We start from the raw sequence: 27,168 nt of genomic DNA, 5'->3' as shown, positions 1-27,168 counted from the left end.
TGGGGAGAAATAGCCGGTGATTGACCTCTGCCAATTAACACTAAACTGGTTAGATCTGGACAGCTGTTTACCCAGGTGTGGTCATGTCACAGGTCAGTTATGCTTTCTAATTATTACCGCCCGGGTGTGTCTTGGCCAGGTGTGGTTTCCTTAACAAGGTTATATCTAGGGTTACTCAACACTTGTACTTACCGGCCGGGGTCAGGTCCCTTGGGTCCTGACCCAGGGTGTGTCAACTTGGTACTCGCTGTTATATGTGTTGAAATTCTCTGGGCTGTAAGCTGTGGTCTGATAATCAATCATTACACCTCCCGCCAAGAAAAAAGCTTCCATTACAGAGAACTGATGACACATATAGACAGAAAGAAGTGATCGTGGCCACTTCGTGCCAGGTGGCGAGTCCGGTGGTAAAGTTTACCAAAGCGTGAAAGTTCGAAAGCTCGTGTTTGGCTAGCGCTCAACCGCCGGAAGGCTGGCAGTGTACAGCGACATCGTTTCCCAGCGTAAATAAAATGGTTAATTAATGCCTTCCTAAAGAAACCTTCGTCATGGGACCAGGTTTGTTCCACGCTACGATTTTTAGCGATTTTTCCAACAAGTTTGATGAAAAACGATTGTGCCGTTTCGGCTGCCCAGAACAGACACACGGCTATTCCTATATTATATGAGATAATCATGGTCGTGGTTGTTATAATCATGGTCGTGGGTGCTATAATCATGGTCGTGGTTATTATAATCATGATCGTGCTTGGTATAATCATGGTCGTGGGTGTTATAATCATAGTCGTGGTTGTTATAATTATGGTCATGGTTTTATAATAATTTTCGTGGTTGTTATAATGATGATCGTGATTGTTATAATCATAGTCGTGGTTGTTATACTCATGGTCGTGGGTGTTATAATCATAGTCGTGGTTGTTATAATCATGGTCGTGGTTGTTACAATCATAGTCGTAGTTGTTATAATCATGGTCGTGGTTGTTATAATCATAGTCGTGGTTGCTATAATCATAGTTGTCGTTGTTATAATCATGACCATGGTTGTTATAATCAGGGTTTTGGTTGTTATAATCATAGTCGTGGTTGTTATAATCATAATCGTTGTTGTTATAGTCATGGTCGTGGTTGTTATAATCATGGTCGTGGTTGTTACAATCATAGTCATGGGTGCTACAATCATTGTCGTGGTTATGATCATGGTCGTAGTTGTTTTAATCATGGTCGTGGGTGTTATAATCATCGTCGTGGTTGTTATAATCATAATCATGGTTGTTATAATCATTGTCGTGGTTATGATCATAGTCGTGGTTGTTATAATCATGGTCGTGGTTGTTATAATCAAGGTACTGGTTGTTATAATCACGATCGTGGTTTTTATAATCATGATCGTGGTTTTTATAATCATGGTCGTGGTTGTAATAATCATGGTCGTGGCTGTTATAATCATGGTCGTGGTTGTTATAATCATAGTCGTGGTTGCTATAATCATAGTTGTGGTTGTTATAATCATGGTCGTGGTTGTTATAATCATGGTCGTGGTTGTTATAATCATGGTCGTGGTTGTTATAATCATGGTCGTCGTTGTTATAATCATGGCCGTGGTCGTGATACTTACAGTTTCAAATATATCATAAGAAGGAATAGAATAAACGTTAGAATAATTAATTAAAGAAATATTCGCCATAAGGAGAGGTTAAATTTATAAAAAAAAATATTATGAATCACCGATGATCATTCCGAGATAAATTATATAATGAAGAGAAGTGACCTTGATTCAGGTTATAATAGTCACCATCTGCTTAAGTCATCACCTGTGTTAAGTCATCATCTACGTTAGTCAGTTTTAGGCCCATCTCACATGACTGACCGACCATCGATGTTCTTTCCGCGCGTGGGTGTTAGTTTTCAATGCGTCTTATTATTTATGCTGGTGGATGTAAGACCTCCTACCCTCACTGACGCATCTATGGTCAATTTGGTGTTATTCTTGTTTATAAATTCCTTCTAATCTGTCTCAAGTCTATAAGTCCAGTCTATTGCCATCCCCACTGTCTGTTCGTCTGCGTGGTGTTTGAATGTAAGCCCGTCTGTACTCTTTGTGTCGTCAAATCTGTCTGTCTTATCCGTTGTTGGCGTGTGTCTGCCTGTTTGTGTAATGCGAACCAGTCAGTCAGCTGTCTGTCTGCCATGTTAGTTGCCATATTGTCTATCTGTGCATGTATGAATCTGTCTATTTTTGTCAATCTCCTGTCTGTTTCACTGTCTATATTCACCCTGTGTCTATTGTAGTCATCTTCTCCATGCATTCCTTTATTATCTCTTTTCCATGTGCAGTCAGCCACAGGAATAAGTATACACTGTAGCTGTAAGGTCGTTTGGTAACGTTGAAAATGTGCATCCAGACGCATGATGAAACTCAGCTCCCCTCACCTGTTATCTCGTACGATTTTCTGTTTTCCCTTCTTTATTCTTCTATTTACTCTTTTTCCGTCCTTTACTAATCCAAACAACATTAAGAAAAAAAGTGGGGGGAGGAGGAGGGGGCCGTACGATAACTGCAATCGTGGGGTGACAGAGTACAGCGAATGAGGGTGCACCAAGTCCTTAGACTTACATCGTTTTCCATCGTAAATATAATTGTTAACTAATGCCTTCCTAAAGAAACCATCGACATGGGACCAGGTTTGATCCACTCTACGAATTTTTTGCGATTTTTCCACCAAGTTTGATGAAAAATGATTGTGCCGTTTCAGCTGCACAGACAGACAAACAGAGAGACGGATAGCGATATATTATATTAGATATCATGTGTAGTATCTAAGATAGTCCCTAAGGCGATAATACCATCTTACATTTACAAACAATAATCTCATAGATGTATGTTTTTCTACTGGCTTAGTTTGAACTGACAAAGCTTACTATACCTCCCGCCAAGATCAAAGCTTCTATGCCAGGAGAAAAAAACATACACAGTAAGTGAATATAGAATAAAAAGATCCTTCATATCTAGCATTGTATCCGAGACAAACTTACAAATCACATTCTACAAACAATAACAGGTGTTACATGGCCTTACCAACCCATGTCAAAATAATAATTCGTCCCAGTCAGTAATATGTCTACAACATTGCGTTTGGTAGTACAAAACATTGATCAAATGAACTCATAGAAAAAGTGACTAATCTTTCTTAAAAAAAAATATTCTGTGTAGTAAATATCAACAAAAATCAGATAATGAAATAATTCAAAATACACAAAAAAATCAGATAATGATATAATTCAAAATACACAAAAAAAAGCGCCTACCTCACATTAGTGTGGTTCAGCATGGCTCACGTCCTCCATCCAGCTGGTAGCGGAGATAGGGGATGCCGACAGCACAGCAGCGATGGTGCGTTGGTCCTTCTGATGATCCACCTCTTCATCGTCGACTTCAATACAGCACCTTGTAGGTCGTGTCTCCATACTTGACTTCTTCTCACTTCCTCCTGGTTTCTCTGCTATTCCAGATGAGTTTTTCTAGTCCCATCTGCGTTTTTCTGTACACCAACATTTTCCAACATATTCTAGATGAGTTTTTCTAGCCCCATCTGCGTTTTTCCTCTACGTTTAGAGGATCATTTTCATATTCCAGATGATTTTTCTGTTCCATCTGTACTTCCTCTACGTGTAGAGCATCATTTTGTAACTTGTTCCAGATGAGTTTTTCTAGCCCCTTCTGCGTTTTTCTCCTGTACAGCTTCATTTTCATATTCCAGATGATTTTTCAATTCCATCTGCCTTCCGCCTTTCCGGCCGGGATGAAAGCCGGTCCACTGCTTGGGTTGTCAGAGCCTTGGATGACGTGTAGGGCAGGTTCCGCGGACCCGGGTTCGCCCTCCATACGTGAGTGTCGGCTAGACCAAAGACCGTCCTGTCCCACACCCTCACAGTGGTGAATCCCTCCCTGGGTGGGCTCACCAGGGTTCGTTTGTGTGGTGCTGCATTCCACACTCCTTAACTTCCTAAAGTAGAAAAATATAAAATCTTCTTAATCCTAGACCAGGGGAGGACTTGAAAGAAGTGAAGTGATGTGCGGTGGGTTGGGACTGCATTCATCACGCTGCATTCATTATTCTGTTTCTCCCCTGCTCGTATGTACTGTGGTTGAAATCCGGCTGGCCATGGGGCAGTACTGTGTGTGATATTTGACAGAGAAACAATCCTAAAGGGATGATGGATTAGTTGGAAGTGCATCAGTAAAAAAATCAGTTTACTTTATACGTTACGTCAATGTTTGGCAACTATGGTTTCCATCACGACAATGTTCTCATTAGGCTGGGTCGGGGGGTGAAGTTCTGCTCACTACATTGAATATCTTTTCGGGAGGTCACACGGGAAGGTGCCGGGCGGGTGTAGTGGGGATGAGGCGAGGCGTGGCGGGCCGGGCCAGGCCGGGGCGGGGCGGGGCAGGGATGGGAGGGTAAGGAGGGTGAGGTTAGGATTAGGACAGGGAGGAGGATGTAGGTTATAAGACATGTTAGGTTATAACAGTTAGTATAGCTTCTATCACAAAAACTCAATGGGTACATTTAACACTGACCGACAATTAAAATGCACTAGAGATATTGAGAACTTTACAGATCGCGGGGGACTCTGAGAAATTATGTTAAGTACTGAACATATTGCTAGTAAAAATTCGCGCATACCACGACAGGAGACATTTACTTGAGCTGTAAAGATGACACACTAGGACACTTTTCACGCTGCTACACAGGGATTCCATATTACGCACTTTTAAACAATACTCAAACTGACGAGCCAGGTGTTATGGCTAAACGAGGGAAGGCGTGGGTTTACGCTAAATACACTGCCACCATTGTAACAACTAAGAGAGAAGGGCGTGGGTTAACGTATAGTTCGCTGCCACCTGTAACAAGACAAAACTCGTATAGAAGATATTACATATAGGTAGAATATTTATAGTAAGAGGAATGTAAAGAGAGGAATGGTAGCGTGGCCGGTTAGTTATTGACACTTATTTTATTTTATATGTTCTTAAGGGACAACTTCTCAAACACCACTTCGATACAACTATTGATAAATTCCACTTAATGACACAGACACATTAATATCAATATTATATCGACGTTGCTAGGACATTATATTTACGTTACTCGACACTGACTCTCGGACACAAACATGATCTGAATACACTTCCCACAGTAGGTAACTTACCTTAGGGATCGCCCTGACAAAGAGTCACGTGTCACCTGACGGAGGCCCAGCCGTTGCTGCTGGGCTGCCTCTTATGGGAGACTCTGCTTAGCTGGTGACGCCGGGGTCTGGTCGGGAAGTATCCTTCCCAACCTGGGGGAAGGACGAGAGTGACTCTGTGAGAGTGAACAGAATGAGGACCCGAACAGGAGAGAGATGAGTCGGATGAGAATAATGAGAGTAACCAGAATAATCTGCCCGTGGATGGGACTGCAGGGCCTTTATATGGAGGAGAAACAGCCGGTGATTGACCTCTGCCAATTAACACTAAACTGGTTAGATCTGGACAGCTGTTTGTCCAGGTGTGGTCATGTCACAGGTCAGCAGCGCTTTCTAATTATTACCGCCCGGGTGTGTCTTGGCCAGGAGTGGTTTCCTTAACACGGTTATATTGTAGGGTTACTCAAGACTTGTACTTAGTGGACGGGGTCAGGTCCCTTGGGTCCTGACCCAGGGTGTGTCAACTTGGTACTCGCTGTTATATGTGTTGTAATTCTCTGGGCTGTAAGCTGTGGTTTGATAATCAATTATTGCACACACACACACACACACACATATATATATATATATATATATATATATATATATATATATATATATATATATATATATATATATATATATATATATATATATATATATATATATATATATATGTATAATCACACGGGGAAAAGGGAAACAACGGAGCACCTTAGCTTTCGTCTTTATTCAAGACATCTTTAGAGGCAACTGGATTACATGTTGTTTTGTTGTTGTTGTTGAGATTGTCGGACCGTAGTCCGACACGGGCCTTTGCCTATAGGCGGCCCGTTTGGTGGTTCCGGCTGGAGCTCCAGGAGCAGCCAGACCGGATTGGGATTGGAGGTGGTCCCACCTGCAGATTGGAGGGATACTGCAGGTTGCAAGTGTGAGCGGACCCCCGATCAGTGGACGCTTACCACCAGCCCCCACTCTTGGACGTGGTCAGCTTCGGAGTGGCGCGCCCCCCGAACTGGGGTCCGCACTTGCTGGGAGAGGATGCTTTCTAAGCTATCTGGGTGGTGGGTATCGTGTGATGACCCGGAGTAGGTGGTGAATGTGGTCTGTATGGGCCTTTCGGGTTAGAGTGGCCGCTGGTGTTGTGTGTGTTTCTTGGGAGATTTGAGTTCTGTTTCGGAGGCTTTGTGTGACCTCGCAATCGAGGAGATAGTGTTCAAGTGGGTTGGCTGCTGGCTCCTGACAGTAGGTGCATTCCGTGACGTCATTTCCGATCATCTGCCAGGAGCACTTGTACCCTAGTCGTAGTCGATGAAGGCTGACTTGGGTTTGTCTTGGAGTTTTCTTGTCAGCGAAAGGTGGTTCCCCTTTTGTGGCCGCCAGGTACCATTTGGCTGATTGGGAACCAGCGTTGAGTGCATGAAGGAAGCTCTTTTTAATGTGGAGCTTGGTAGTCTTTCTGAGGTGATTCTTGATCTGTTGCACACTTGCTGGAACTTGGATGTGTACGCTACTAGAACGTGTAGCTGCCTTGGCTGCTTCGTCTGCCACGTCGTTTCCTCCCATCCCTACATGAATGGGAATCCAGTGTAAGACGACTGGGCGGTTTTGGCTTTGGACCCAAAACATCATAGATCCGGAGCGGCCTTCTACACCCAAGGTCAGACCCTCCAATGGAGACTTTCCAATGACTGCTCCACCCTACAAACAGAACTGGTAGCAATCTCAAAGGCCCTACAACACGCTGCAACACAACACAACAAGTCCATCATAATCCACACGGACTCGAAATCGGCCATGCAGGCGCTGCAACACAGTCAACCAAGAGACAACGTCCACATCATCACCTCGATCCTCGCACAGCTACAGGAATTCCAAAGCCAAAACCGACCAGTCGTCTTACACTGGATTCCCAGTCATGTAGGATTACATGGACAGAGAGAGGCTTAAATATACAGGGTGACCTTATTAAACATGAGGTCAGGTCATAATGATGTCATCCACTAATCCCCACACCAACACCCACGTAGTGGAGCTTAAGAGAAAGGGGGCGACGTGACTAGTCAGGTCTTTTCCCGTGTGATTTTATCAAGATTTATCTTATCCACGTTTTCATTGTGGATCTACATGAAATATATATATATATATTATATATATATATATATATATATATATATATATATATATATATATATATATATATATATATATATATATATATATATATATATATTCATATAGATCACAATGAAAACTGATATAAAATCACACGGGAAAAGGGAAACAACGGAGCACCTTAGCTTTCGTCTTTATTCAAGACATCTTCAGAGGCCTCTGAAGATGTCTTAAATACCCTTAATGAATATGATGTATTTCTTTGTTTATGAACCTCTGTCCTGCGTGGCAGTGAGAAGTGATACTACCCTCAGTGTCAAGACCTGACTGAATTACTCAGAATAGGCAAACTTTCATATGTTGAAAAGCAGCTGAGAGAAGGAATGTTACGTTTGTAGGTGATTTACATGACCTCACGAGAGAATAAAATTAACTTGAACTCACATAATGTTACCGCTGAGGGTTCATAATCTACATAAACGATCTAGATACTGGGATCAGCAGTGACATAAGCAAGTTTGCGGATGACACCAAAATAGGGAGGCAAATTAATTCAGGGCAGGATGCAAATGCATTACAGGAGGATCTAAATAAATTGCAGGGGTGGTCTGAAACATGGCAAATGAAATTCAACACCAGCAAGTGCAGCGTACTTAATATTGGAAGAACAAATACTTATAATGTATACAGCCTTAACAACATCAACCTAGAGAAGTCGACTTGTGAAAGAGACCTAGGGGTACTTGTAACTCCGGACCTACGGCCTAGAAAACAGTGCGTTAATGTTAGAAATAAGGCAAACAGAGTATTGGGTTTTATATCTAGAAGTGTAAGTAACAAGAGTGCAGAGGTCTTATTGCAACTATATTTTGCGCTAGTCAGGCCGCACCTCGATTATGCGGTTCAGTTCTGGTGCCCCTATTATAGAATGGATATAAATTCACTAGAGTCGGTGCAGCGAAGAATGACAAAAATGATTCCGGGACTTAGAAACCTTCCATATCAGGATAGGTTAAAGAAACTTAACTTGCATTCCCTAGAAAGACGAAGAGTGCGGGGAGATATGATAGAAGTATTTAAGTGGGTGAAAGGAATCAATAAAGGGGATATAGATAAAGTTCTTATAATATCCGAGCAGGATAGGACTCGGAGCAACGGATTCAAGTTGGATAAGTTTAGGTTTAGGAGGGAGATAGGAAGAAACTGGTTCACAAAGAGGGTGGTGGACGAGTGGAAGAAGCTTAGCAACTTTGTAGTAAGTGCGGGAACTCTGGAAAGTTTCAAAAGGAGGCTAGATAGATTCATGGATGATAGAGAGTGGTAGTAACTCTCGACAGGAGCTGCCATGCACAGGCCAACCGGCCTATTGCAGACTCCTTATTTTCTTATGTTCTTATGTTCTTATGATGCCACCTTGCCAGGTTACCTAACCACGATAACCTCACAAAACATGACCTCGGAGGGAACCTATTCACGAGATATGAGGTTGATGAGTATCCACAATAATTTTTAAAACGAGTTACTAAATGCACACAGGCAAAATATACCATGAACAATAACCACTAATGGATAAATGATTATTTAAAGAATATTATTGAACAAAGAAAGGCTATAGGTAGGAGAATCAATCATGGTGGCGATTACCTCGGATATTATTATAAATTAATGGCCAGTAAGGTTAGGGCCGAGATAAGAAAAGCAAAGGGGAATTATGAACTGAAGGTAGCAAGGGAGGCGAATTCAAACCCTAAAGAATTCTTGAAAATGTGTTAAACTAAAAGACAAAACAAGATTGGACCTATACAGTCAGATACCAACGAGAACGATGGAGAAACGAACAATAATCTGAATATATATTTTTCATAACTTTCACAACCGGGAACTTAAGCACGATACCCGAGGCACCGAGTATCTACAGAGATAGTGAAGAAAATAGATTAAGCGAGTAAGTAGTGACAAGTAACGATATTAGTAAACAAATAGATAAACTAAAACCTAATAAGTTGCCAAGTCCCAATGAGATATTTGCCAGAGTATTAAAGGAGTGTAAGGAAGAACTTAGTATACCCTTAGCAAACTTGTTTAACATGTAATTAAAAACGGGTGTAGTATGAGAATCCTGGAGGATAGCGAATGTGATACCGATTTTGAGAAGGAAGATAGATCACTATCCTCTAACTCCCGTCCAATTAGTTTAACATCAGTTGTAGGCAAATTGCTGGAAGGAATTATTTTCAAAATTTATTCGAAATCACCTCGAGAAACACAAATTGATCAATGATTCCCAGTTATGTCTGACAAATAAATTACCATTCTTTTCAACTGTTTTCGAATGAGTGGATGGCGGACACGATTATAATGAGGTATATCTCGACTTTAGCAAAGCCTTCCACAGTTTCCGCCACGAAAGACTAATACGTAAAGTGGGGGCTCATGGAATTGGAGGAGATATTTGAAGCTATCCTGGGTATTCGAGTTAATGATGATATTTGGTAACTTGTTCCATTCATATACTACTCTGTTTCCAAACCAGTGTTTACCTATTTCGCGCCTAAGAATAAATTTGTCTAATTTAAAACCATTGTATACTTACATGTAATATATTTATATACCGCCGTGTGGGAAGGCGACCACACAAATGTCTACACGTTACTACCACTAACCAGACTCTGTGTTTGAAAACCAAGTGCCCTCTTGCTGGGGCACAAACTCAGCTTCCAGCCAATCAGCACAGTTAGGTTTATGACATCACACTCACAGACCACTGTGATTGGTTCATGCCTTAGGCTTCTCGGGCACTCCTGGTTAGCGGGAAACTGTGGTGTGGTGTGTCATGATGGGTAATCTGTGACTAAACTAAATTTTCCTGTATTTCTTCTTAACCAAGACACAATTTACTTAAAAAAAACATGGCATTGTTACAACTCCACCTTGGGGAGTTAACTTTGTAACATTGAAACAGTGCATCAGCCTTTCTGTTGGTGAGGTAACTACTTATCCAGTGTAACAGCCAACCTCCTACATCCATTTTGGCTAGTTTGTACAATATATATATATATATATATATATATATATATATATATATATATATATATATATATATATATATATATATATATATATATATATATATATATATATATATATACATACATACATATATATGTAACCGGTTGGAATTAATGTAATTTTATTCTCACTTGACTTAAGGTTTATTATTATTATTAGATGGATGGTAAGTGCATGGAAGCGCCCCTTGGAGAAAAAACCAGAACAGCACAAAAAAACTTAAATTTTCTAACAAAAATGAATTCTCCGTGATCCGTGGAATGATAGCACCTGTAATTGGGGTGAATGAGACGCACTGAAAAATTTAGACACTTATATTCCCTCCAACACTATAGACACAAACAATAATGGTACACCAACATATGCTCACCTCTTAACCTGGCTTAAAACACTACTCTGGGGAATAAAAGTTATACATGATATTGAAATTATTAGAAACTTAGAAAATGCCTCATTAGACAACAATAAATTCAAAGTATTAAGAAATGTTGCTTGCACACATGAACAGGCCTTAAGGGCTTTTAACAAAATGATATCAATCACTGAGAAAATGGTATAAAAATAAGAAATTATTAATTCTACCATGAATAGGCATTAAGGCACTCAATAAAATTATGTTACACCAACAGATGCAGACCTCCTAACCTGGCTTAAGACACTACAATGGGGAACAAAGGTTATACATGATATTGAAATTATAAAGAAATATTAAATGCATTAAAGGAACTAAATCACAGTATCACTTACGAAAGAAAGAAGGAACCTCATCTAAAAACCAGTACCCCCATTCTCTGGCATCAATTAGTGACACAAACATTAAAACAATACTATCAAAATTATTTTAGAAATATTAACTACACCCAGCAAGACAATATCAGTAACTGAAAAAATAGTATTAACTACACACAGCATGACAATATGAGTCACTGAAGAAATATTATCACTATAGTAAGAAGTTACTGAGTCCACCAATACCCGTGAAAACATACTGCTTAACCTCACACATAGATTCCGCATGCACCCGTAGTTTCTTAAGGCACAACCAAGCAGGCACCCGTATTTTAAGACACAAACAAGCCCTTCTCAACCTTGCAAAATGTACCTCTAAGTTCCACTAGACTCCTGGTCTCAGTGTGTGACCATTCATTCACTCGGCTGGCCTCATTTTTTACTCAGTACATCCATGAAACGGGAGGGAGTGAGCCAATCAGACCTTGTTCAGTTGAGAGAAGCTTTAGCTTCCCGTTAGTAAAGAGTTTTCACTAAACTGCTTTATGATATGTGATATTGTGAACCGAGGTAGAGGAGATCTGATGACCCCAAACGATCGTCAAACGGGGACAGACGATGGCCCCACGTCGTTAGTTGTACACCCAGACAGCTGGTTTCACTCCAATTCTCACCATAATCAACAGAGTGAGCTAAACTCAGGTGAGTGGACGTTTCATACCGCTCGTGTGTGGACGTTTCATGCCGCGTGGGCTCTACAGACACCATGCAACAAACCCGCCCTACTAGCTTTGTCGGAGATTGAATAAAACTTACTTGTTAATACTGATGTTAATTAAACGAAGGAACCAGTTCACGCGGTCGTCTCTCCTGGGTACAACGCAGGGGTGGTCTTTTCTGTTTGACCCCTTCTCTCGACTGGCCAAGCCACGCGCTCCAACAAGGTGTCAGGCTGGACGGAGTGACTTATTTACCAGACGACTAACAGCTTAATTAGGACGTACGCAATATTTTCAGACTGGGAAATGATCTATAACTGATATTTAATTCCATAAATCGCATTCAATTTAAGTCGCCAAAGTATACTTAACATTATATGGGCGCAGTTTCCCGGAGTTCTCACTACGGTTGAGGAGCGCTGTCCTCCCTCAGACGACCTTGAAAAACTCAGTGTCGCCAATATGGCCTGGCGTCTCTAAATATCGCACTGAAATTTCTGAATATTACAATCAACCCCCCTAAAATAAATACAGCACTGTCCTCATGTGCTGAGAAAAACATGCAAACGAAACCCCTAAAAAGGCTTGTTCTAATAACTGCACCTCACTCCTGCAACGTGCTGAACGCAGCATTTCCGTCTTCTCTTCTCTCCTTCTCTCTCCCGCTAACACTCGACCCCCCTAAAAGAAAACAGCACTGTCCTCATGTGCTGAGAGAACAACTTAGAAGCCACCTTCAAATCTGCACTATTCCAACTCGCAGCCAGCAACTCCTTTTCTTGCCTAGTCCAAATTAAAACCAACCAGAACAAACACGCTCCCCTTTTGCCTGGCCCTTAAACTAGAGAACCAATGTCAAAAATAATACACATTCCAAATCAAACATGCTCTTCTATTGCCTGGCCCTTGAACTAGAGGAACCAGTGTCAAAAATAATACTCAGTCCAAATCAAACATGCTCTCCTTTGTCCTGGCCCTTGAACTAAGAGGAACCAGTGTCAAAACAATACTCAGTTCAAACGAACGCTCTCAAGCCTTCAACGATCGACTCAATCCACGTCTCCGAACCTCATGCCGGCAGACCAGCCCTCTGACAATGTACCAGTCCATATTAGTGAGGCCCTGGACATTACAACCGTACATTCAATCCCGTTCATGACAGCAACTCAATCCCGCTCATGACAGCAACTCAATCCCGCTCATGACAGCAACTCAATCCCGCTCATAACAGCAACCACTACTCAACGCACATTTCTGACCTAGCCATCTCACCAATCTCCTCTGCCCTACTTACGACTCCTCCAACTCACCCTCGACAACCTGCGTTTTCCCATTAACATGCACACCAAAACTGTAATTTGTCGGCTTAGTCCTCGTCTCTCAGCTAGAGGCTCCATCGAGCTCTCTGAACTACTTCTCTTCATCATGCCCAAATGGGGTGAGGGCCCCTCGTCTTCATCTTTAGATTCATCCATCACCGGGTCTCCCGGATGCCTTAGGGGTGGAGCAGCCTTCAAGTTGCTCCGGTTTTTCCACTCTCGCTTCCAGGTCTTCTTCCCCACTGGGCTCAATGCGGTACAAACCCGGCATTGGATTTAGGACCTCAACAATGTGCCATCTCGTGTCAAACCAATGGTTTTGGAGCTTACATCGACCTATTTTTGCATTGTTCCTCAACAAGACCTCCTGGCCCACTTCCCAGTTTCTCTCGTGGGCTTTCTCTTCTCTTTTCCTTCTGTTTATTTCCTTGCGTCTCCGCACATTGATCTCCACTGCCTCCTGCAACTCTGTTGCCGGTTTCTAATCACCATCACCCACTCATCTACCGGCTGTGGGTCTACTTCCGGCCTAAGGTCAAACGGCAGGTTTGGTTCTCTCCTGTAAAACAACAGGAATGGGGAAAACCCCGTCGCGGCGTGCAGAGTCGCGTTGTATTGTGACACCACAGCCTGCAGATGCTCGGGCCACTTATTCTTTTCCCCTTCCTCTAGGGTGGCCAGCAGATCGTGCAGGGTTCTGTTGAACCGTTCCACCATACCATTTCCCTGTGGGTGATATGCTGCCGTCCTTATTTTCTTCACTGCCAAAATTTCTGCCCTGATAAGTCAGCAATCGCTCAGGGGCACCCACTGCCAGGAAGATCCGATTCACCAAGATCTTTGCAATCGTCAAGGCTTTCTGGTCTTTGGTGGGAAAGGCCCATGTGTAACGACTGTATATGTCAACCATTATCATGACATTCTCAAATCCTTGCCGCTTGTCTAGCAAGGTCAAATCTGCGGCCAGTGTCTCTAATGGTTTGGTAGCTTCAATCGTCCCTTAATGCAGTTGAGGTTTTGGCACTTCATCTTTTGCCACTCCTCACCTTTCGCAGCTGGCTATGTAGTCTCGCACTGTTTCTCCCATGCCTGGCCAGAAACCTCGCTCCTGCACCAGCGACAGAGTACGATCTCGCCCCTGATGCCTAAGCTCGTCGTGGCAGGGTCTAATCAAAGCCTCTTGCAAGTGTGGAGATAACATTGGCACTTCCCTCCATAGATTCTTTCCTTCGGGTTTTCTATGCCAGACAACCTCTTCTCTTACGATCAGGGATGTCCTCGCTTGGTACATGTTGCGGAAGACATCATTTTGGAGCTCTACGTGTACCTCGTCCTCCGGCAGCTTTCCCGCCAACCATCTTCGCATTTTTGTAACATAGGTCATGCCTTCTTGCTCCTTACGCAGCCCACCCATCGCCCACAGTTCCTTCCTTCCTGCCCCATTCTCCTCTACTACTTGCATAGCTGTATGCTCTTCCTCACTATCTTCCACCTGTTCCGTCGGGATTCTGGATAGAGTATCCGCCATCGTGTTGTTTTTCCCCGGCTTGTACTCTATAGTAAAGTTAAACTGCTCGAGATCCGCATTCCACCTAAATTCTACGGCACCTAGCTTAGCCTTCTCTCGGTGATTGAGTGCGTTGTTATCTGTATAGACCGTGAAATGTTTCCCCGCCAAATAATCCCTGAATTTATCTACTACTGCCCATTTGAGTGCTAACATCTCTAACTTATGAGAACTATTGTTGTTCATGTTATGTTCTGATTTCCTCAGGCCCCGACTTGCATAGCAAGGACAACACTGCACCTAGCCCACTAGAACTTGCATCTGTCTCTAATATATACTCCTGAGTGATATCTGGGCATGCCAACGCCGGTGTCTGCGTTACCCTGTCTTTCAGTTCCTCAAAAGTCTATTGTTGTTCCTCTCCCCACTCACTATCTACCCGATCCTTAGATTTCCCATGCATCAACGCATGCAGTGGAGCAGCTATTTGGGCAAACCCTTTTACAAATTTCCTATAAAATGATGTGAACCCTACAAAAGACCGCACATCTTTCACCGTCTTAAGGAATTGCCAATCTCTTACTACCCTAATTTTCTCATGATCAGCTGTGATGCCTTCAGCTGACACCTTATATCATAAATAACTTACTTTGGAAGCCATTATTTCACACTTTTTAGGTTTAAATCTTAGGTTATTCTCCCTCATCCTGAAAAACAATTCCCTCAATCTGACTATATGATGGTCTATTGTACTTGAAAACACCATCACATCATCAAGGTATACATGCAACGAGGAGAAAATCTTATCCCCTAAAATCGGCTCCATGTATCTGTGAAAGATTCCCGGACAATTTGACAATCCCATAGGCAGTCGTCTGTACTCAAAGTGTCTGAAGCTTGTGCTGAAGGCAGTCTTTGCATGGTCTGAAGGTTTTACTTCTATCTGGTGATATCCCGCCGCCAGATCAAAAGTTGAGAAAAACTTGGCCCCCTTAAGAGATTCTAGAGTTTCATTTATCCTAGGCAGAGGAAACGCATCGCATACCGTGACCTTATTTAAGTTTCGGTAATCAATGCACAACTTCAGCTTTACATCCTTTTTCCTCACTACTACAATGGCGGCAGAGTAAGGACTCTCACTATGCTGGATTACTCCCTCATCTAACAGCTGGCTAATGTGCTGCTTCACCTCTGGTACCTGCTTTGGAGGGATCCTCCGGTATGGCACCCTAACTGGCCTATCTGTTGTCACTGGGATCTCATGCTGAACCCCAATAGCCTTTCCTATGGGCTGGCCTTCTCCTTCACAAATATCTTTAAACTCGTCTACTAAACTCTTTAATGCACGCTTTTGTTCCTTATTCATTTTCTCTTTGTGCACTTTGACCTCCGTACGGGTATCCGGTTGAACTGTCCTCACATACACCTGCTCACTGGTGTCTGCCTCGACTTCCGTCCCAGAAACCACCTTCCCAATCCGCCAATTGCCCCTCAATTTCCAACGACGCTCAGACAGATTTGCCACCAACACCTGGGTCATGCCTCTCACCACGCTTACAGCTGTCGGCAACACTATCACACCCTCAGGCATCCAACCTTCAACCTCCATTGTTAGAGGCTCAATCACTACTTCTTTGTTAGCTACCTGGCTTAATGAGGGAACACATACTGACAGCAACCGAGTACTCCGGGGAGGAATGGTTGGTCTTTTCCTTCTGTCCGTCGTACAATACCCCAGACTGGTGACCTCTATTGCATATAACTGCCTAACCACATTCAAGCAATTTTCTCACTGAGCAGTGCTTCTGGCTTCCCTGCACAAGTGATACATGTGCGGCCAGATTTCCGTAACCTCCCCCAGCACATTCACACCCAACAACCCAACATGCGATTGTCCCTTACCCTGAGTCTCAAACCGTGGACAAGTCAACAGCCCAACATATGTAACTTCCACCCCACATACGACCATAGTGACCCGGATACACCCCACACACGGAACTAAAAAACCCGAGTCCCCTTTTACCCGTATTCGAGTGGGCTGCAACACCACGCCTGCAGGCTCCAGCTCCCGACGGTAGACGTTTTCATCAATTAACGACACTTCTGCCCCAGTATCTGCTAAACCCCACATTTCACGAATCGCTACCAGCACAGAAACCTTAGAACACTCTGATTTCAGCCTTAAGGTTCCTTCTGTCATGATTAAGTTTGTCATGCAGACCACGCTTGACCACGGATCAGCTCTCTCCTAGTTCGTTACATCGCCGGCAGAATCTGTTGGTGGGGCCAGGATTGGTTGGCGGGGACTGCCTGGCCCTGGCCGTTTCCCGACCGCCAGCTCTGATTATTATTTCCAACTCGATACTGGCCATTGGCCACGTATCCCCTTGGGGCACTCCCTCCGGGTCCGGACCTGTTCGTGCAATTTAAACTGAGGTGGCCCGCCTGTCCACACGCATAGCACGTCGGGGGAATCGAGCCCCTAGGCTCCTGTCTGTTTTCTCTTCCCTTGGTCAGCGGTACCTCCCTCAAGGACTCTCGTTTGTTTTCCGCCTCTTTCAGACCCGTGATCCACTCATCTAGACAGCGGTGAGGATTCTTTTGTATCTTCTCCGATAACCACATACAGCTTTTTTCCTTCTTTAGTCCCCGAGTGATTGCATCTCCCAACAGGACCTTATCATATTTATGTCCATGGCGGTTCAATTCGTCGTGTAAATCGAGCATAGTATCATAATATTCAAGGAGCGGTTCGTTGCTCCGTTGTTTCTGATTTATCACCTTTTGAATGGCGTTGTATGTGGCCGTCTGCCCGCCCTATTGCTGCTTCAAATAGCTAGTCAACTCGTCTACGGTTTCTCATTCTCTGCGTGCATCGTGTGCACGATCTGCCGCAGGCCCCACAAGATGCTTTATTATGAATTGGCTTAGACCGGCTTCGTCTCCGTCTAGCAGCTTGAGGGTTCGGTCAACCTCTCTTAGCCACTTCCCTACCTCTACTCCTGTCCTACCGTCGAACTTAGACATGGTCAACCCGGTCCCGAGACTAATTCCTACTCTAGTATTGTGCCTCCTAATCTCACACATTGTCTCATCATGCTGTGTTTGATACTGTGCTTCTACCCTATCTAATGCATTCCCCAACTGAGCTAGGTGTTGTTGATGTTCCTCCCCGAACCTTTACACTTGGGTCTGATACTCCTCCCTTGACTGATGCAATTGTGTGTGATACTCCCCCTTTAACTGTTCTGCATATACTCCATACTCCCCGTCGATTTGGTTCGCCCATGCCTGACATTCCCCATTGATCATCCCGTCTAATTTCTCAATACATTCCACGAACTCTTCTCTCAACTGTACCAAACCCGGGCTGTCTCTCCCTTTCTCCGAGTAAACCCGAACCTTCAACAACAACATGCCCATTCCCTTGGCGAATATGAGTAGAACTGAGGTCATACACTCTATTGTTTCCTTCCAATCCATGATTACATCCATTTTCCCAACCACAGAAGTATCAGTCACGAAATAAAAAACTAAGCTATGCTACCATTTGTAACCGGTCGGAATTAGTGGAATTATATTATCACTTGACTTAGGGTTTATTATTATTATTGATGGTAATTGCAGTGGAAGCGCACCTTAGAGAAAAAACCCGAACCAGCACAAAAACACTTAAATTTACTAACAAAAATTAATTCTCCGTGACCCGTGGAATGATAGCACCTGTAATTGGAGTGAATGAGACGCAGTGTAAAATATAGACACTTCTATTCCCTCCAACATTACAGACACAATCAATATTGGTACACCAACATATACACACCTCTTATCCCGGCTTAAGACACTACTCTGGGGAATAAAAGTTATACATGATATTGAAATTATTAGAAACTTAGAAAATGCCTCATTAGACAACAATAAATTCAAAGTATTAAGAAATGTTGCTTGCACACATGAACAGGCATTAAGGCCTTTCAACACAATGATATCAATCACTGAAAAAATTGTATAAAAAATAAGAAATTATTAACTCCACCATGAATAGGCCTTAAGGCACTCAATAAAATTATGTTACACCAACAGATGCACACCTCCTAACCTGGCTTAAGACACTACACTGGGGAACAAAGTTGATGCATGATATTGAAATTATAAAGAAATATTAAATGCATTAAAGGAACTAAATCACAGTATCACTTACAACAGAAAGAAGGAACCTCATCTGAAAACCAGTTCCCTCATTCTCTGGGATCAATTAGAAGCACAAACATTTAAAAAAAAATACTATCAAAATTATTTAAGAAATATTAACTACACACAGCAAGACAATATCAGTAACTGAAAAAATATTATCACTATACTAAGAAGTTACTGAGTCCACCAATGCCCGTAAAAACATGCTGCTTAACCTCACACATAGATTCCGCATGCACCCGTAGTTTCTTTAGGCACAACCAAGCCAACAACCGTATTTTAAGGCACAAACAAGCCCTTCTCAACCTTGGAAAATGTACCTCTAAGTTCCACTAGACTCCTGGTCTCAGTGTGTGACCATTCATTCACTCGGCTGGCCTCATTTTACACCCTGTACATCCATGAAACGGGAGGGAGTGAGCCAATCAGACCTTGTTCAGTTGAGAGAAGCTTTAGCTTCCCATTAGTAAAAGGTTTTCACTAAACTGCTTGAAGATATGTGATATTGTGAACCGGAGGTAGAGGAGATCTGATGACCCCAAAGGAACGTCAAACGGGGACAGACGATGGTCCCACGTCGTTATTTGTATACACAGACAGCTGGTTTCAATCCAATTCTCACCATACTCATCAGCGTGGGCTCAACTCAGGTGAGTGGACGTTTCATCCCGCTCATGTGTGGACGTTTCATACCGTGTGGGCTCTACAGAAACCCTGCAACAAACCCGGTCTGTTAGCTATTGCTCACATCACCGTCACCCACTCATTGTTTGTTCCTACCTCCTTATCTAGCTTTGTCGGATATTGAATAAAACTTACTTGTTAATCATGGTATTAAATAAACGAAGGAACCAGTTCACGCGGTCGTCTCTCCTGGGTACAACGCAGGGGTTGTCCTTTCACTTTGACCCCTTCTCACGACTGACCAAGCCACGCGCTCCTACAAGGTGTTAGTCTGGACGGAGTGACTTATTTACCAGACGACTAAATGCTTAATTAGAACATATGCAACATTTTCAGACTCGGAAACGATCTATAATCATTTTTAATTTAATAACTGATATTTAATTCCATAATTCGCCTCCAATTTTAGTCGCCACAGTATACTTAACATTATATGGGCGCAGTTTCCCGGAGTTCTCACTACGGTTGAGGAGCGCTCTCCTCCCTCAGACGACCTTGAAAAACTCAGTATCGCCTATATGGCCTGGCGTCTCTAAATATCGCACTGAAATTTCTGAATATTACAATCGACCCCCCTAAAAAAAAGACAGCACTCTCCTCATGTGCTGAGAAAAACATATATACGACCCCCCTAAAAAGGCTTGTTCTAATAACTACACCTCACACTTGCAACGTGCTAAACGCAGCATTTCCGTCTTCTGTTCTCCCTTTCTCTCTCTCGCTAACACTCGACCCCCCTTAAAAGAAAACACCATATGACCCCCCAAAAAAGACTTGTTCTAAATATTGCACCTCACACCTGCAACGTGCTAAACCCAGCATTTCCGTCTTCTCTTCTCTCCTTCTCTCTCCCTCTAACACTCAACCCCCCTAGAAGAAAACAGCATACGATCCCCCTAAAAAGACTTGTTCTATATATTGCACCTCACACCTGCAACGTTGTAAACGCAGCATTTTCATCTTCTCTTATCTCCTTCTCTCTCCCGTTAACACCCGACCCCCCTAAAAGAAAACTGCACTGTCCTCATGTGCTGAGAGAACAACTTAGATGCCACCTTCAAATCTGCACTATTCCAACTCGCAGCCAGCAACTCCATTTCTTGCCTAGTCCAAATTAAAACCAACCAGAACAAACACGCTCCCCTTTTGCCTGGCCCTTAAACTAGAGAACCAGTGTCAAAACAATACTCATTCCAAATCAAACATGCTCTCCTTTGGCCTGGCCCTTGAACTTAGAGGAAACAGTGTCAAAACAATACTCAGTCCAAAGGAACGCTCTCATGTCTTCAACGATCGACTTAATCCACGTCCCCGAACCTCATGCCGGCAGATCAGCCCTCTGACAATGTACCAGTCCATATCAGTGAGGCCCTGGACATTACAACCATACACTCAATCCCGCTCATGACAGCAACTCAATCCCGCTCAAGACAGTTACTCAATCCAACTCATGACAACAACCACTACTCAACGCCATCCCTCCAATCCCCTCTGCCCTACTCACGACTCCTCCAACTCACCCTCGACAACCTGCGTTTTCTCATTAACATGCACACCTAAACTGTAATTTGTCGGCTTCGTCTTCGTCTCTCAGCTAGAGGTTCGATCGACCTCTCTGAACTACTTCTCTTCATCATGCCCAACTGGGGTGGGGGCCCCTCGTCTTCATCTTCAGATTCATCCATCACCGGGTCTCCCGGGTGCCTTAGGGGTGGAGCAGCCTTCAAGTTGCTCCGGTTTTCCACTCTCGCTTCCAGGTCTTCTTCCCCACTGGGCTCAATGCGGTACAAACCCGGCCTTGGATTTAGGACCTCAACAATGAGCCATCTCGTGTCAGACCAATGGTTTTGGAGCTTACACCGACCTATTTTTGCTTTGTTCTTCAACAAAACCTCCTGGCCCCCTTCCCAGGTACTCTCATGGGCTTTCTCTTCTCTTTTCCTTCTGTTTATTTCCTTGCGTCTCCGCACATTGATCTCCACTGCCTCCTGCAATCTCTGTTGCCGGTCTCTAATCACCATCACGCACTCATCTACCGGCTCTGGGTCTACTTCCGGCTTAAGGTCAAACGGCAGGTTTGGTTCTCTCCCGTAAAACAACAGGAATGGGGAAAACCCCGTCGTGGCGTGCGGAGTCGCGTTGTATTGTTACACCACTGCCTGCAGATGCTCTGGCCATTTATTCTTTTCCTCTTCCTCGAGGGTGGCCAGCAGACCGTGCAGGGTTCTATTGAACCGTTCCACCATACCATTTCCCTGTGGGTGATATGCTGCCGTTGTTATTTTCTTCACCCCAAAGGTGGCACAAGTTTGTCGTACCAATGCACTGCCAAAATTTCTGCCCTGATCGGTCAACAATCGCTCAGGGGCACCCACTGCCAGGAAGATCCAATTCACCAGGATCTTTGCAATCGTAGAGGCATTCTGGTCTTTGGTGGGAAAGGCCCAAGTGTAATGATTGTATATGTCAACCATTATCATGACATTCTCAAATCCTTGCCGCTTGTCCAGCAAGGTGAAATCTGTGGCCAGTGTCTATAATGGTTTGGTAGCTTCAATAGTCCCTAGATGCACTGAGGTTTTGGTACTTCATCTTTTGCTACCCCACACATTTCGCAGCTGGCTATGTAGTCTCGCACTGTTTCTCCAATGCCTGGCCAGAAACCTCGCTCCTGCACCAGCGACAGAGTACGATCTCGCCCCTGATGCCCAAACTCGTCGTGGCAGGCTCCAATCAAAGCCTCCTGCAAGTTTGGAGATAACATTGGCACCTCCCTCCATAGATTCTTTCCTTCGGGTTTTCTATGCCAGACAACCTCTTCTCTTATGATCAGGGGTGTCCTCGCTCGGTACATCTTCCGGAAGTCATCATTTTGGAGCTCTACCTATACCTCGTCCTCCGGCAGCTTTCCCGCCAACCATCTTCGCATTTTTGTAACATAGTTCATGCCTTCTTGCTCCTTACGCAGCCCTTCCATCGTCCACAGTTCTTCCTTCCTGCCGCATTCTCCTCTACTACTTGCATAGCTGTTATACTCTTCTTCACAATCTTCCTCCTGTTCCGTCGGGATTCTAGATAGAGTATCCGCCACCGTGTTGTTTTTCCCCGTCTTGTACTCTATAGTAAAGTTGAACTGCTCGAGATCCGCATTCCACTTACTTTCCACGGCACCTAGCTTTGCCTTCTCTCGGTGATTGAGTGCGTTGTTATCTGTATAGACCGTGAAATGTTTCCCCGCCAAATAATCCCTGAATTTATGTACTACTGCCCATTTGAGTGCTAACATCTCTAACTTACGAGAACTATTGTTGTTCATGTTGTGTTCTAATTTCCTTAGGCCCCGACTTGCATAGCACACTGGATGCAACCTGCCGTCCTTTCGGTGGGACAACACTGCACCTAGCCCACTAGAACTTACATCTGTCTCTAATATATACTCCTGAGTGATATCTGGGCATGCCAACGCCGGTGTCTACGTTACCCTCTCTTTCAATTTCTCAAAAGTCTGTTGGTGTTCCTCTCCCCACTCACTATCTACCCGATCCTTATATTTCCCATGCATCAACGCATGCAGTGGAGCAGCTATTTGGGCAAACCCTTTTACAAATTTCCTATAAAATGATGTGAACCTTACAAAAGACCACACATCTTTCACCGTCTGAGGGACTGGCCAATCTCTTACTACCCTAATTTTCTCATGGTCAGCTGTGATGCCTTCAGCTGACACCTGATATCATAAATAACTTACTTTGGAAGCCATTATTTCACACTTTTTAGGTTTAAATCTTAGGTTATTCTCACCTCATCCTGCAAAAAAATTCTCTCAATCTGATTATATGATGATCTATTGTACTTGAAAACACCATCACATCATCAAGGTATACAAGCAACGAGGAGAAAATCTTATCCCTAAAATCCGCTCCATGTATCTCTGAAAGAATCTCGGACTATTTGACAATCCCATAGGCAGTCATCTTTACTCAAAATGTCCGAAGCTTGTGCTGAAAGCAGTCTTTGCATGGTCTGAAGGTTTTACTTCTATCTGGTGATATCCCGCCGTCAGATCAAAAGTTGAGAAAAACTTGGCCCCCTTAAGAGATTTTAGAGTTTCATTTATCCTAGGCAGAGGAAACGCATCGCAAACCGTGACCTTATTTAAGTTTCGGTAATCAATGCACAACTTCAGCTTTACATCCTTTTTCCTCACTACTACAATGGCGGCAGAGTAAGGACTCTCACTATGCTGGATTACTCCCTCATCTAACAGCTGGCTAATGTGCTGCTTCACCTCTGGTACCTGCTTTGGAGGGATCCTCCGGTATGGCACCCTAACTGGCCTATCTGTTGTCACTGGGATCTCATGCTGAACCCCAATAGCCTCTCCTATGGGCTGGCCCTCCCCTTTAAAAATATCTTTAAACTCGTCTACTAAACTCCTTACGGCACGCTCTTGTTCCTCATTCATTTTCTCCGTGTGCACTTCGACCTCCGTACGGGTATCCGGATGAACTGTCCTCACATACACCTCCTCACTGGTGTCTGCCTCTTCTTCCTTCCCAGAAACCACCTTCCCAATCCTCCAATTGCCCTCAATTTCCTACGATGCTCATACAGATTTGCCACCAACACCTGGGCCATGCCTCTCACCACTCTTATAACTGTCGGCAACACTATCACACACTCAGGCATCCAACCTTCAACCTCCATTGTTATAGGCTCAATCACTACTTCTTTGTTAGCTACCTGGCTTAATGAGGGAACATATACTGACAGCAACAGAGTACTCTCGGGAGGGATCGTTGGGGTTTTCCTTCTCTCCATCGTACAATACCCCAGACTGGTGACCTCTATTGCACATAACTGCCTAACCACATTCAAGCAATTTTCTCACTGAGCAGTGCTTCTGGCTTCCCTGCACAAGTGATACATGTGAGGCCAGATCTCCGTAACCTCCCCCAGCACATTCACACCCAACAACCCAACATGCGATTGCCCCCTTACCCTGAGTCTCAATCCCTGGACAAGTCAACAGCTCCACATCGGTAACTTCCACCCCACATACGACCATAGTGACCCGGATACACCCCACACACGGCACTGGAAACCCTGACGCCCCTTTTGTCCGTATTCGAGTGGGCTGCAACACCACGCGTGCAGGCTCCAGCTCCCGATGGTAGAAGTTTTCATCAATTAACGACACTTCTGCCCCAGTATCTGCTAAACCCCACATTTCACGAATCGCTACCAGCACCGAAACCTTAGGATACTCTGATTTTAGCCTCAAGGTACCTTCTGTCGTGTTTAAGTTTGTCATGCCGACCACGCTTGACCACGGGTCCGCTCTCTCCTAGTTCGTAACCTCGCCGGCGGAATCTATTAGTAGGGCCAGGATCGATTGGCGGGGACTGCCTGGCCCTGGCCGTTTCCCGACCGCTATTTCTGATTATTATTTCCAACTCAATACTGGCCATTGGCCACGTATCCCCTTGGGGCACTCTCTCCTGTTCCGGACCTTTTCGTGCAATTTAAACTGAGGTGGCCCGCTTGTCCAAACGCATAGCACGTCGGGGGAATCGAGCCCGTAGCCTGCGGTCCGTTTTCTCTTCTCTTGGCCAGCGGTGCCTCCCTCAACGACTCTCGTTTGTTTTCCTCCTCTCTCAGCCCCGTGATCCACTCATCTAGACTGCGGTGAGGATTCTTTTGGATCTTCTCCGATAACCACATACGGCTTTTTTCCTCCTTTGGTTCCCGAGTAATTGCATCTCCCAACAGGACCTTATCATATTTATGTCTATGGCGGTCCAATTCGTCATGTAAATCGAGCAGAGCATCATAATATTCAAGGAGCGGTTCGTTGCTCCGTTGTTTCTGATTTATCACCTTCTGAATGGCGTCGTACGTGGCCGTCTGCCCGCCGTATTGCTGCTTCAAATAGGTAGTCAACTCGTCTGCGTCCATCGTATACACGATCTTCCGCAGGCCCCACAAGATGCTTTATTATGAATTGTATTCGACCGGCTTTGTCTCCGATTAGCAGCTTGAGGGTTCGGTCAACCTTTCTTAGCCACTTCCCTACCTCTACTCCTGTCCTACCGTCGAACTTAGACATGGTCAACCCGGCCCCGAGACTAATTCCCACTCTAGTATTGTGCCTCCTAATTTCACACATTGTCGTATCATGCTGTGTTTGATACTGTGCCTCTACCCTATCTAGTGCATTCCCCAACTGAGCTAGGTGTTGTTGATGTTCCTCCCCTAACCTTTCCACTTAGGTCTGATACTCCTCCCTTGACTGTTGTAATTGTGTGTGATACTCCCCCTTTAACTGTTGTGCATATACTCCACACTCAACCTTGATTTGGTTCTCCCATGCCTGACATTCCCCATTGATCTTTCCCTCTATCTTTTCAATACGTTCCACGAACTCTTCTCTCAACTGTTCCAAACCCGGGCTGTCTCTCCGTCTTTCTCCGAGTAAACCCACACCGTCAACAACAACAAACCCATTCTCGTGGCTAACATGAGTAGAACTGAGGTCACACACTCTACTGTTTCCTTCCAATCCATGATTACGTCCATTATCCCAAGCACAGAACTATCAGTCACGAAATAAAAAACTCCGCTCTGCTACCATCTGTAACCGGTCTGAATTAATGGAATTTTATTCTCACTTCATATGTCTGTCTTTGATACCCCCAAAATGTTCTACACTACTGAGGGTATACGCAAACACTTGTTATCTTGAAAATAGGTTCTTATTTTCGTACGAGAGACAAATATAGAGGAACAAATAAACTGGCTTCCACGCCATAAGGACTGGCGATCTCAACTCCTTGTATCACTCCGCGCTGGCATGCAGAGATGCCAGCGTTCAGAAGCTGAATACATAATATGTAAATATGATAATACATATACATAACATGGTGCATAATAAATGGAAACATTGCATAGGATTAATACATGTTCTGTAATACTTTACTAGACATAATTAATAGAGTAATATAGGCATACACAGCTTAAGGTACTACTTCGTGTCCATATTATACACACTTGACTTGGGGTTTATTATTATTATTAGATATTAATTGCAGTGGAAGCGCCCCTTGGAGAAAAAACACGAACCAGCAACCTGTGATTGGGGTGAATGAGACGCACTGTAAAATTTAGACACTTGTATTCCCTCCAACACTACAGACACAATCAATAATGGGACACCAACATATGTGCACCTCTTAACCTGGCTTAAAACACTACTTTGAAGAATAAAAGTTATACATGATATTGAAATTACTAGAAACTTAGAAAATGCATTATTAAACAACAAAAATTCAAAGTATTAAGAAATGTTGCTTGCGCACATGAACAGGCCTTAAGCGCTTTCAACAAAATGATATCAATCGCTGAGAAAATGGTATAAAGAATAAGAAATTATTAACTCCACCATGAATAGGCCTTAAGGCACTCAATAAAATTATGTTCCACCAACAGATGCAGACCTCCAACCTGGTTTAAGACACTACACTGGGGAACAAAGGTTATACATGATATTGAAATTATGAAGAAATATTAAATGCATTAAAGGAACTAAATCACAGTA

Source organism: Homarus americanus, unplaced genomic scaffold (assembly GCF_018991925.1).
Source record: "Homarus americanus isolate GMGI-L3 unplaced genomic scaffold, GMGI_Hamer_2.0 scaffold56333, whole genome shotgun sequence".
In the NCBI taxonomy this organism is placed as follows: Eukaryota; Metazoa; Arthropoda; class Malacostraca; order Decapoda; family Nephropidae; genus Homarus; species Homarus americanus.
Note: the sequence above shows the minus strand (reverse complement) of the source record.